Below are 9731 nucleotides of genomic sequence, written 5' to 3'. Positions count from 1 at the left end.
ATTAATAAGTGAATATATCTTCTTTTATTATTAAGGAGGTGCAATTTCCAGGAGAGAATTTCATAAGTCTGTCTGTTATAATTTCAAATGGAGATAACTGGTATTTACTTAAAGGAGTCAATTTTAGGTTTGGTAAAACCAGTGGAAGAGCTTTTGGCCAATGTGTTAGTCTGTTTTGCATTGCTATAAAGGAGTACCTGAGACTGGGCAATTTATAAAGAAAAGAGGTTTATTTGGCTCACAGTTCTACAGGCTGTACAAGAAGCACAGTACTAGCATCCACTTCTGGTAAAGCCTCAGGAACTTACAATCATGGCAGAAGGTGAAGGGGGAGCAGGTATATACCACATGGCAAGAGAGGAAGCAAGAGAGAGGGAGGAGGTGCCAGGCTCATTTAAACAACCAGCTCCAGCTGGGTGTGGTGGCTCACACCTGTAATCCCAGCACTTTGGGAGGCTGAGGTGATTGGATCGCTTGAGGCCAGGAGTTCGAGACCAGCCTGGCCAACATGGTGAAACCCTGTCTCTACTAAAAATGCAAAAATAAGCTAGGCATGGTGGTATGCACCTGTAGTCCCAGCTACTCAGGAGGCTGAGGCAAGAGAATCACTTGAACTCAGGAGGTGGATGTTGGGTTCCAGCCTGGGTGACAGAGACTCTGTCTCAAAAAACAACAAACAAACAAACAAAAAACCAGCTCTCATGTGAACTCATTACCATGAGGAAAGCACCAAGGGATCTGCCCCCTATGACCCAAACACCTACTACCAGGCCCCACCTCCAACACTGGGGATCACATTTCAACATGAGATTTGGAGGGAACAAATATCAAAACTGTATCAGCCAAAGAATTTTAAAAGCCTTGATTAATTTTGTTAACTGGGTTTTTATTATTTCATTTGTGTGTTCCACTAATGCAGATAGCTGGGGTCATAAGCACAATGGAAATGTTGAAGAATAGGCCAGATTCTACATACTGATTGAATTATCTGTCCAGTGAAGTGAGTGTCTCTGTTGCTGTGAAGTCCCAGAGGAAACTCCAGCTTGGAATAATCTTTTTAAAGAGAATTTTACTTACTGTTAAAGCCGTTGGTCTTTTGCATGGAAATAACTCAACGAGAAAACATGCAGATCATTACCAGGACATATCTGTAGCCCTGTGAAGGTGGCTGCCGGATAAAATCCAGTTGCCATATTTCAAAGGGAGCCTTAGGTAAAGGAAAGTGTCTTTGGGAGCCATGTAATGGTTTTCCCTGACTATACCTTGTGCAAATATGACAAGAGTTGTATGTCTTTTGAGCTATAGTCAGAGAAGGCTTTCAATAATATTGTTTTCCCCAAGCAACCATTCTGTCAGGACTCTAGCGAGTTAGATCATATACCCATGTTAAAAATAATTGTAATTTGGCCAGGCGTGGTGGCTCACGCCTGTAATCCCAGCACTTTGGGAGGCTGAGGCATGCGGATTACCTGAGGTCAGGAGTTTGAGACCAGCCTGGCCAACATGGTGGAACCCCATCTCTACTAAAAATACAAAAATTAGCCAGGGGTAGTAGCAGGCGCCTGTAATCCCAATTACTTGGGAGGCTGAGACAGGAGAATCGCTTGAACCCAGGAGGCTGAGGTCGCAGTGAGCCGAGATTGTGCTACTGCACTCCAGCCTGGGCAACAAAGAGTGAAATTCTGTCTCAAAAAAAAAAAAAAAAAATATATATATATATATATATATATATATATACATACACATATATTTGTGTGTATATATATATGTGTGTGTATATATATATGTATATATATATATAAAATTCAGCTGGAAGTATGGGCAAGTCATTTGGCCCATACCATACCTCATGTTTTGGGGAGTATATTTCCCCTTTTGTTTCACAGCCTTTTTGTTTTGATTTTGGGGTTCTGACTTGAGCTAATTTTTTGTCAAATTCGAGTGTGTCCTTAAAAGTTAATATAGGTTGTTTTTTGTTTGTTTCTTTGTTTGGACATGTTTGGAGCAGTTCTCTTTGTTACTTCATCAGCTAGCTGATTTCCTCCGCTTTCTGGAGTATCTGATCTGGAATTACCTGGAATTTTACTAGTGGCCAGTGACTGTGGTAATAATATGGCTTCTAGTAGTTGTGAAATAAGATGTCCATTTTTTATGCATTGATCCAGAGAGGTTAAGATCCCTTTTTGTTTCTATAACATTTCAAAATCATGGGCTACTCTAAAAGCATACCTACTGTTTGTATAAATATTAGTGGATATTTCTTTTGCCAACGGGCAGGCCCTAATTAATGCTATTAATTCTGCTTGTTGAGCCGAGGTGGCTTCCAGAAGATAGGCACTTTCCATTTCTTCAGACACCATAGTGTAATATGCACAGGAGATTCCAGATTCATCCTTCAAGTAAAATCTGTCTGTAAACTAAACAACATCAGCATTTATAAGTGGGAGTGTCTTATAGGTCTGACCTGAGAGAAAGAAACTGATCAGTTGTGTTTAGGCAGTCAGGGGCATTTCATCTGAAAATGAAGGCAAAAGTGTTGCAGGTTTTAAATCATTACACCTAGAGATGGTGATATGAAAGGCTGACAGAGGCAGGACCTCATATGAAGCCAGTCGGCTAACCAAGTAATGTTGAGTATGATATGAATTCAGCAATGCTGCAACAAAATGAGGGACAAAGATAGTAAGAGATGTTTCCGTTACAATTTCTTCAGTTGTCTTAATTAACACAGCAGTGGCTGTTATGGCTGTCATACGAGGTGGCAATCCTCTTGCTACAGGGTCTAATTGTTGGCTATAATACTCTATGGGTCTATTTTGATCTCTCTTTTTGAGTTAGGACCGCTAAAACATTTCCATCACTTTTATGTACAAATAAGGAAAATGGAAGGTTATAATTTGGATGGCTCAAGGCTGGGGCATTAACAAGATCTTTTTTTTTTTTTGGGATAGAGTCTCGCTCTGCTGCCCAGGCTGGAGTGCAGTCATGTGATCTCGGCTCACTGCAACATCCACCTCCCAGGTTCAAGAGATTCTCCTGCCTCAACTTCCTGAGTAGCTAGGATTACAGGCATGCACCACCATGCCTGGCTAATTTTTTTGTGGTTTTAGTAGAGATGAGGTTTCACCATGTTGACCAGGCTGGTCTCAAACTCCTGACCTCAAGTGATCCACCTGCCTTGGCCTCTCAAAGTGCTGGGATTACAAGTGTGAACCACCACACCCAGCCCACAAGATCATTTTTGATCATTTATAACATTAGCTGATTTTCTTCTGTCCAGTCTAGAGGGTCTGGTATATCCTACTTTAAGACTGCATATAAGGGCTGGGCTTTTGAAGAAAAGTTTGGAACCTAATTTCTATAATATCCTTTCAGTCTCCAAAACCCTCTTAACAGTTTCTTGGTACTTGATGGAGGAAAAGCTAAAATTCCTTTAAATCTAACTGGAATAATAGAAAATCCTTCTTTGGATATTAGGTAGCCTCGGTACTTCATTTGTTTTTGACAAAATGGAGGCTTTTCTTTAGGAATTGTATTAGTTGTCTTCGTGCTGCTGATAAGGACATTCCTGAGACTGGGCAATTTACAGAAGAAAGAGGTTTAAGGGACTTAGAGTTTCACATGACTGGGGAGGCCTCACAATCATGGTGGAAGGCAAGGAGGAGCAAGTCACGTCTTACATGGATGGCAGCAGGCAAGAAGAGAGAGCTTGTGCAGGGAAACTTTTGTTTTTAAAACCACGAGATCTCATGAGACTTATTCACTACCACGAGAACAGCATGGAAATGACCTACCCTCATGATTCAGTTATCTCCCACTGGGTCCCTGCCATAACACGTGGTAATTATGGGAGCTACAAGATGAGATTTGGGTGGGGACACAGAGCCAAACCATATCAGAAATCTTATGACCATTTAGGGCCAATTGTTCTAACAGGTATATTCCATTTGCTGTGGAAGCTTGTTTGTTCTCTGAGCAAAGAAGTAAATTATCTATGTATTATATGAAGACAGACTTCTCAGCTGGGTGTGGTGGCTCATGCCTGTAATCCCAGCACTTTGGGAGGCCAAGGCAGGTGGATCACTTGAGGCCAGGAGTTTGAGACCAGCCTGGCCGTTAGTAGAGATGGGGTTTCTTCTGTACTAAAGAAACCCCATCTCTACTAAAAATACAAAAATTAGCTGGGCATGGTGGTCCATGCCTGTAATCCCAGCTACTTGGGAGGCTGAGGCATGGGAATCATTTGAACCTGGGGGGCAGAAGTTGTAGTAAGCCGAGATCACACCACTGCCCTCCAGCTTGGGTTATAGAGTGAGACTCTGTCTCAAAAAAAAAAAAAAAAAAAAGAAAAAAGAAAAAAGACAGACTTCTCTATGAAGTCAACATCTGAGGAGGTCTGTTTTTAATATTTGTGGAAAGTAAGTTGGGCTTTCAGCATATCCTTGGGGCATGACTGTCCAAGTGTATTGTTTGTTTTCCCAAGTGAAGGCAAAGAGAAATGAACTGTCTTTATCTACAAGAATGTAAAGAATGCACTGCATAAGTCTATGACTGTAAAAAAAAAAAAATCCTGCACTGGATGGAATAGTTGTGAGAAATGTATGAGGATTAGGCACTACTGCATTCTGTGGAATTACTCTGTTGTTTACTGTTCTTAAATCCTGTACAAACCTTTCTTCTCTACCATTTGGTTTTCTTTCTTTCTTTCTTTCTTTCTTTCTTTCTTTCTTTCTTTTTTTTTTTGAGATGGGATTTTGCCATGTTGCCCAGGCTAGTTTCAAACTCCTGAGCTCAGGAGATCCTTCTGCCTCAGCCTACCAAAGTGCTGGAATTGCCTGAGCCACTCAGCCTCCCAAAGTGCTGGAATTGCCTGAGCCACTGCACCTGGCCCCATTTGGTTTTCTTACCTGAAGGGTTGGTATATTACAAGGGCTTGTACAAGAAATGATCAATCCCTTTTCTATATAATCTCACATTATAGGTTTTATTCCTTCTAGGGCTTCAGTTCTCAAGGAATATTGTTGGATATTTGGAAGTGATTTTGATGACTCTATTTGAATTTTTATTGGAGTAGCTGAAAAAATAGTTCCTATATCAGTGGAGGACTTTGACTATAATTGATCAGGTACTACCTTTAGTAAGTTTTGTGATTCTTCATTGCTTAATAATTCAGTGTCCTCAGGCTGAGGTGGGAGGATCATGAGGTCAGGAGATCAAGACCATCCTGGCTAACATGGTGAAACCCCGTCTCTACTAAAAATACAAAAAATTAGCTGGGCGTGGTGGCGGGTGCCTGTAGTCCCAGCTACTCAGGAGGCTGAGGCAGAAGAATGGCTTGAACCCAGGAGGCAGAGCTTGCAGTGAGCCCAGATTGCACCACTGTACTCCAGCCTGGGCAACAGAGGGAGACTGGGTCTCAAAAAAAAAAAAAAAAAAAGAAAGAAAGAAAAAGGAAAAAATTCAGTGTTCTCAATGGCAAGGTGGGTAGCAATTGGATTAGATTTTGAAAAATTTGCTCTGTTAATTCTGTTTTATCATCTATAGCATTTAATTCTAAATACATTTCCCCTTCCAGGAGAAAGAAATATGGGTATTGTATAGATCTAAGGAGTTCTTTCTTTCTTTCTTTCTTTTCTTTAACCTTCTTTCTTTTTTTTTTTTTTTTTTTTTTTTGAGACAGAGTCTTGCTCTGTTGCCCAGGCTGTACCGCCACCACGCCCAGCTAATTTCTTTTTGTATTTTTAGTAGAGATGGGGTTTCACCGTGTTAGCCAGGATGGTCTCAATCTCCTGACCTCGTGATCCACCCGCCTTGGCTTCCCAAAGTGCTGGGATTACAGGCATGACCGCACCCGGCCTCCTCTTTATCCTCATTTCTCTGTCTTTCTTTATCCTTCTTTCTCTTTCTTTCTTTTCTTTTCTTTCAAAAGAAATATGGGTATTGTATAGATCTAAGGACCTTTCTTCCTTCCTTCCCTCCTTCCCTCTTTCCTTCCTTCCTTCCTTCCTTCCTTCCTCTTTCTTTCATTCTATCGCCCAGGCTGGAGTGCAGTGGTGTGATCTCAGCTTACTGCAGCCTCTGCCTCCCAGGTTCAAGTGATTCTCCTGCCTCAACCACCTGAGTAGCTGAGATTACAGGCACCTGCCACCACGCCCAGCTGATTTTTGTATTTTTAGGAGAGATGGGGTTTCAATATGTTGGCCAGGCTGGTCTCAAACCTCTGACCTCAAGTGATCTGCCCGCTTCGGCCTCCCAAAGTGCTGAGATTACAGGCGTGAACAACTGCACCCTGCCAGGAGTCTCTTTCTATCCGATTAATGGGGGCTGATGAAACCAAAAGGAAAACATGAATTTCCTTGTAAGGGACCTAGTTGAAAAGTTACAGGTTGAGACTTGTATGCTGATACAGGAGTATTTGTGACAGCCACTATTTGGACCAAGTTTTTACTTCAAAGAATGGGACCTTGTAATAAGGTGGATTTATTACAGATAAAGTTGCTCTAGTGTCAGTGAGGGCTTGGGATTGTTCTCCATTTAAAATAGTTTCTATTTCTTCCAGAGTGCCAGTAAGGAAAAATAAAAGGTCCCTTTAAGTTCCTTGGAGCACCCATATTTTCCTCCTTTGCTGTTGTTGTTCCTCTTGTTTTAGTTTTCAGTATCTTTTTTTATTTTAAGTGGCCAGTTTTTTTTGCAGTAATTGCATTTGGAAGGTTAGATCTGTTCGGAGATTTGTTGGGATATTTTGTCAGTCTAGACTGTGTGGATAATTTAGGTTTTTTTCTTCTTTAGTTAAAGTACAAGACAACTGGTCAGCAGGGTTAACCAAATTGTGAGTTTGAGAAATGCCCCAACTAGGGCATTATCCCTTTACTATTAGTGCTAATACTTTATCGAGCCCTTTTATAAAGTTGGAATTGAGGAGAGTATCATTTTGATGATTAACATAGCTTGCCTCAAATAAGCCTGACTAGTGTCTAAAAGTCTTTTCAAATCTTTCAAAGCATGACATTACTGACTCATCGGGTTTTGCTGACATTGTTGTATTTTATTTCAGTTGACTACCTTTTGGAAGATGAAAGGAATGGCTGCATGCAGAGCCCTTGCAGTTTCACAGGCATTCCTGCAGTCTTCTTGTGAGCAGTGATAGAAATCCTCTAGGGGGTTTCTCCAGTGGGCTTTATCTAGCCAATCTTTAGCCTTACTTTCTGAAACTAACATGTGAACTAGTTGATATCAATCAGAAAACCAGGGTCATAAGCTCGAATATGTAGTTCAAATTCCCTGACAAAACCAGTAGGGTCCTGATGGGGTCAAGAAGTTCTTTAATTATGCCTTTAAGTTCTGTCTTTCATCATGGTTATTAAGCTAAGGCAGGTTCTCCCCTACCAGACACTGGCTGCTTGCTGAACAGAGCGAGAACAGCAGGGGCCAGAAGAGGAGGAAGAAGGAAAAGAAGGTTAAAGAGGAAGGGAAGGCAGGTCAAGGAGAAGCTTCTGAGGGAGGAGAAGATTCAGCAGCCTTTTAAAATTCAGAAATTGTTTGACAATCTTTTTTCTTCCTGCAAAGAAATAACTTTATCAGAGTCTCTTTTAGACACTTTCAAATACCACTGGAAATAACTCTCCCAATTAATCTATTCTATCCTAGAGCCAGCTTTTTCTAATTGAGCATGCAAATACATTAGTTTAAGCATTTCAAAGGTATTCCATTTTCCTAAATAAGGACAAGAGATGGTGCCATAAGTATGGATCACAAGTCTAGCTGCAGTTTCTAAAGTCGCATCTCTCCTTAAGGAAGACTTGGTATTAGATGGCAGATTGCCTGCTATTTGTATTCTCCTCTTAAGGGACCAAAGGTTGAAAGGGAAAGATATTTTTAATCATGTATACTGCTTATGGGAATGGCTTCCCCCAGGGGTCACCCTTGGGTTGGTTCTTCCCTCTTACGTGCCTTGGTAAAACCCAGGAATTCTGGGCACTTAAAGCACTGGGAGATCAGCCCCTTATGTATGTCCATCAATTTAAGCAAATTTCTCTGCATGTTCTTCTTTGGGGACTCCTTATGGGACCATTTCTCATCATAAGCAATAAACTCTGACACTCCTATGAGACCTTAGTCACCTAAGGTGTCTTTTGGCCAGAAGGAACTGTGTCCCACATCTTTGTGACTTATCATGTCCTCATAAAGTTCTTTTATAAATTTTTCTATTCTTTCTTTTTATGAAAGAAGAATCTAAATGTGGCAATTTCAGCTGACCTTCAAAATCTAGCCAGCTTAACATCACAATTTTGCTTAAGCCACAGACATTTACTTCCTGTTAAAGAGAAACTGCTTTCTCTTTAACCAAATTTCAAATGAGAGAAAAGTTCATAAATTGTATTAGTTTGTTCTCACATCGCTATGAAGAAATACCTGAGACTGTTTAATTTATAAAGAAAAGAAGTTTAATTGACTCACAGTTCTGCATGGCTGAGGAGGCCTCAGGAAACTTAAAATCATGGCGGAAGGGGAAGCAGACACCTTCTTCACTAGGTGGCAGGAGAGAGTGTGAGAGCATGGGAAAGACTACCTTTTATAAAACCATCAGATCTCGTGAGAATTCACTCACTATCATGTGAACAGCATGGGGGAAACCAGCCCCCATGATTCAGTTATCTCCATCTGGTCCCACACTTGACACATGGGGATTATTACAATGCAAGATGAGATTTGGGAGGGAACACAGAGGCAAACCATATCACAAATTTTAGCAAGTAAGACAGACAAAACTTTAACTTCAAGGAAGAGTAAAACCACAAACCTGCCTGCAACAGAATCTCTAAATAGGTAACAAACAGAACCCATACCTTAAAGCTTTAAAGTCGAGCTTCAATTCCATCCCCATCAAGCATGGAATCAGGTCACTTGAATAAAATCTGAATTCACCTAAGCCGGGGAGAATCGAAACCCACGGGGGGCTTTGCCAAGAACTTTTGCAAACTTCAGCAAAAGTTGGTTGGATAGGAACAGTGTGTGCAGGTACCAGGGCCCCAATCTGTCTGTGAAGCAGCAGGAGTCAATGGAAAGAGACCACCTTGGGTCCCATCTGAATCATCAGAATGTCATAGAGAAATAATCAAAAGGATCAGAATCTAGTTTAAAACAGTTAATTCAAGCGCAAAGCTGAGGATGACCATCTGGGAAACAGACTCTAAATGGAATGGGGCCAGTGTCCCTAAGCTGAAAAGTGGGGGTCTTATTTAGATAGGCAGAAAACAAAGAAATTAACAGGTATACAACATTTTTCATACAAGGCTGGTGTATGGGTTACAGAAACGTATGATTAGTGATAGTTTGTTTTCTTTTGATTTTACAATTTAAATAAGTATCTTTAACACCCCATTTAGACAATGTGATAGTTGTGAGATCTTTGTGTAAGAGAAGTCAAAGGGAGATTCATCTATAATGAAGATCAACAGTGAAGAGGAAAGGGTCTTCTCTGGTGCACTTTTTTTTTTTTTTTAAATAACTTTTTACAACACAAGGTAGGCAAAGAAAAGGCTAATCTGTAACAGAAGAACAAAGGTTACAGCTGTCTAGGTTACAGCTTCCTAAGTTACAGCTTCCTGTCACATGACTCAGGCCCCATAATAACATTCCTTTAAGGCTCAAAATAAAATTCCAACAGCTTTGACTTTGAATTACTTACTTTTACAATAGGAAGGTTATCCAGATGCTGAGCAGCTATTGGA

The sequence above is a fragment of the Pan troglodytes genome, chromosome 1 (assembly GCF_028858775.2).
Source record: "Pan troglodytes isolate AG18354 chromosome 1, NHGRI_mPanTro3-v2.0_pri, whole genome shotgun sequence".
Lineage (NCBI taxonomy): Eukaryota > Metazoa > Chordata > Mammalia > Primates > Hominidae > Pan > Pan troglodytes.
The sequence above is the reverse complement of the archived record's forward strand: the minus strand, read 5'-3'. Positions refer to the sequence as shown.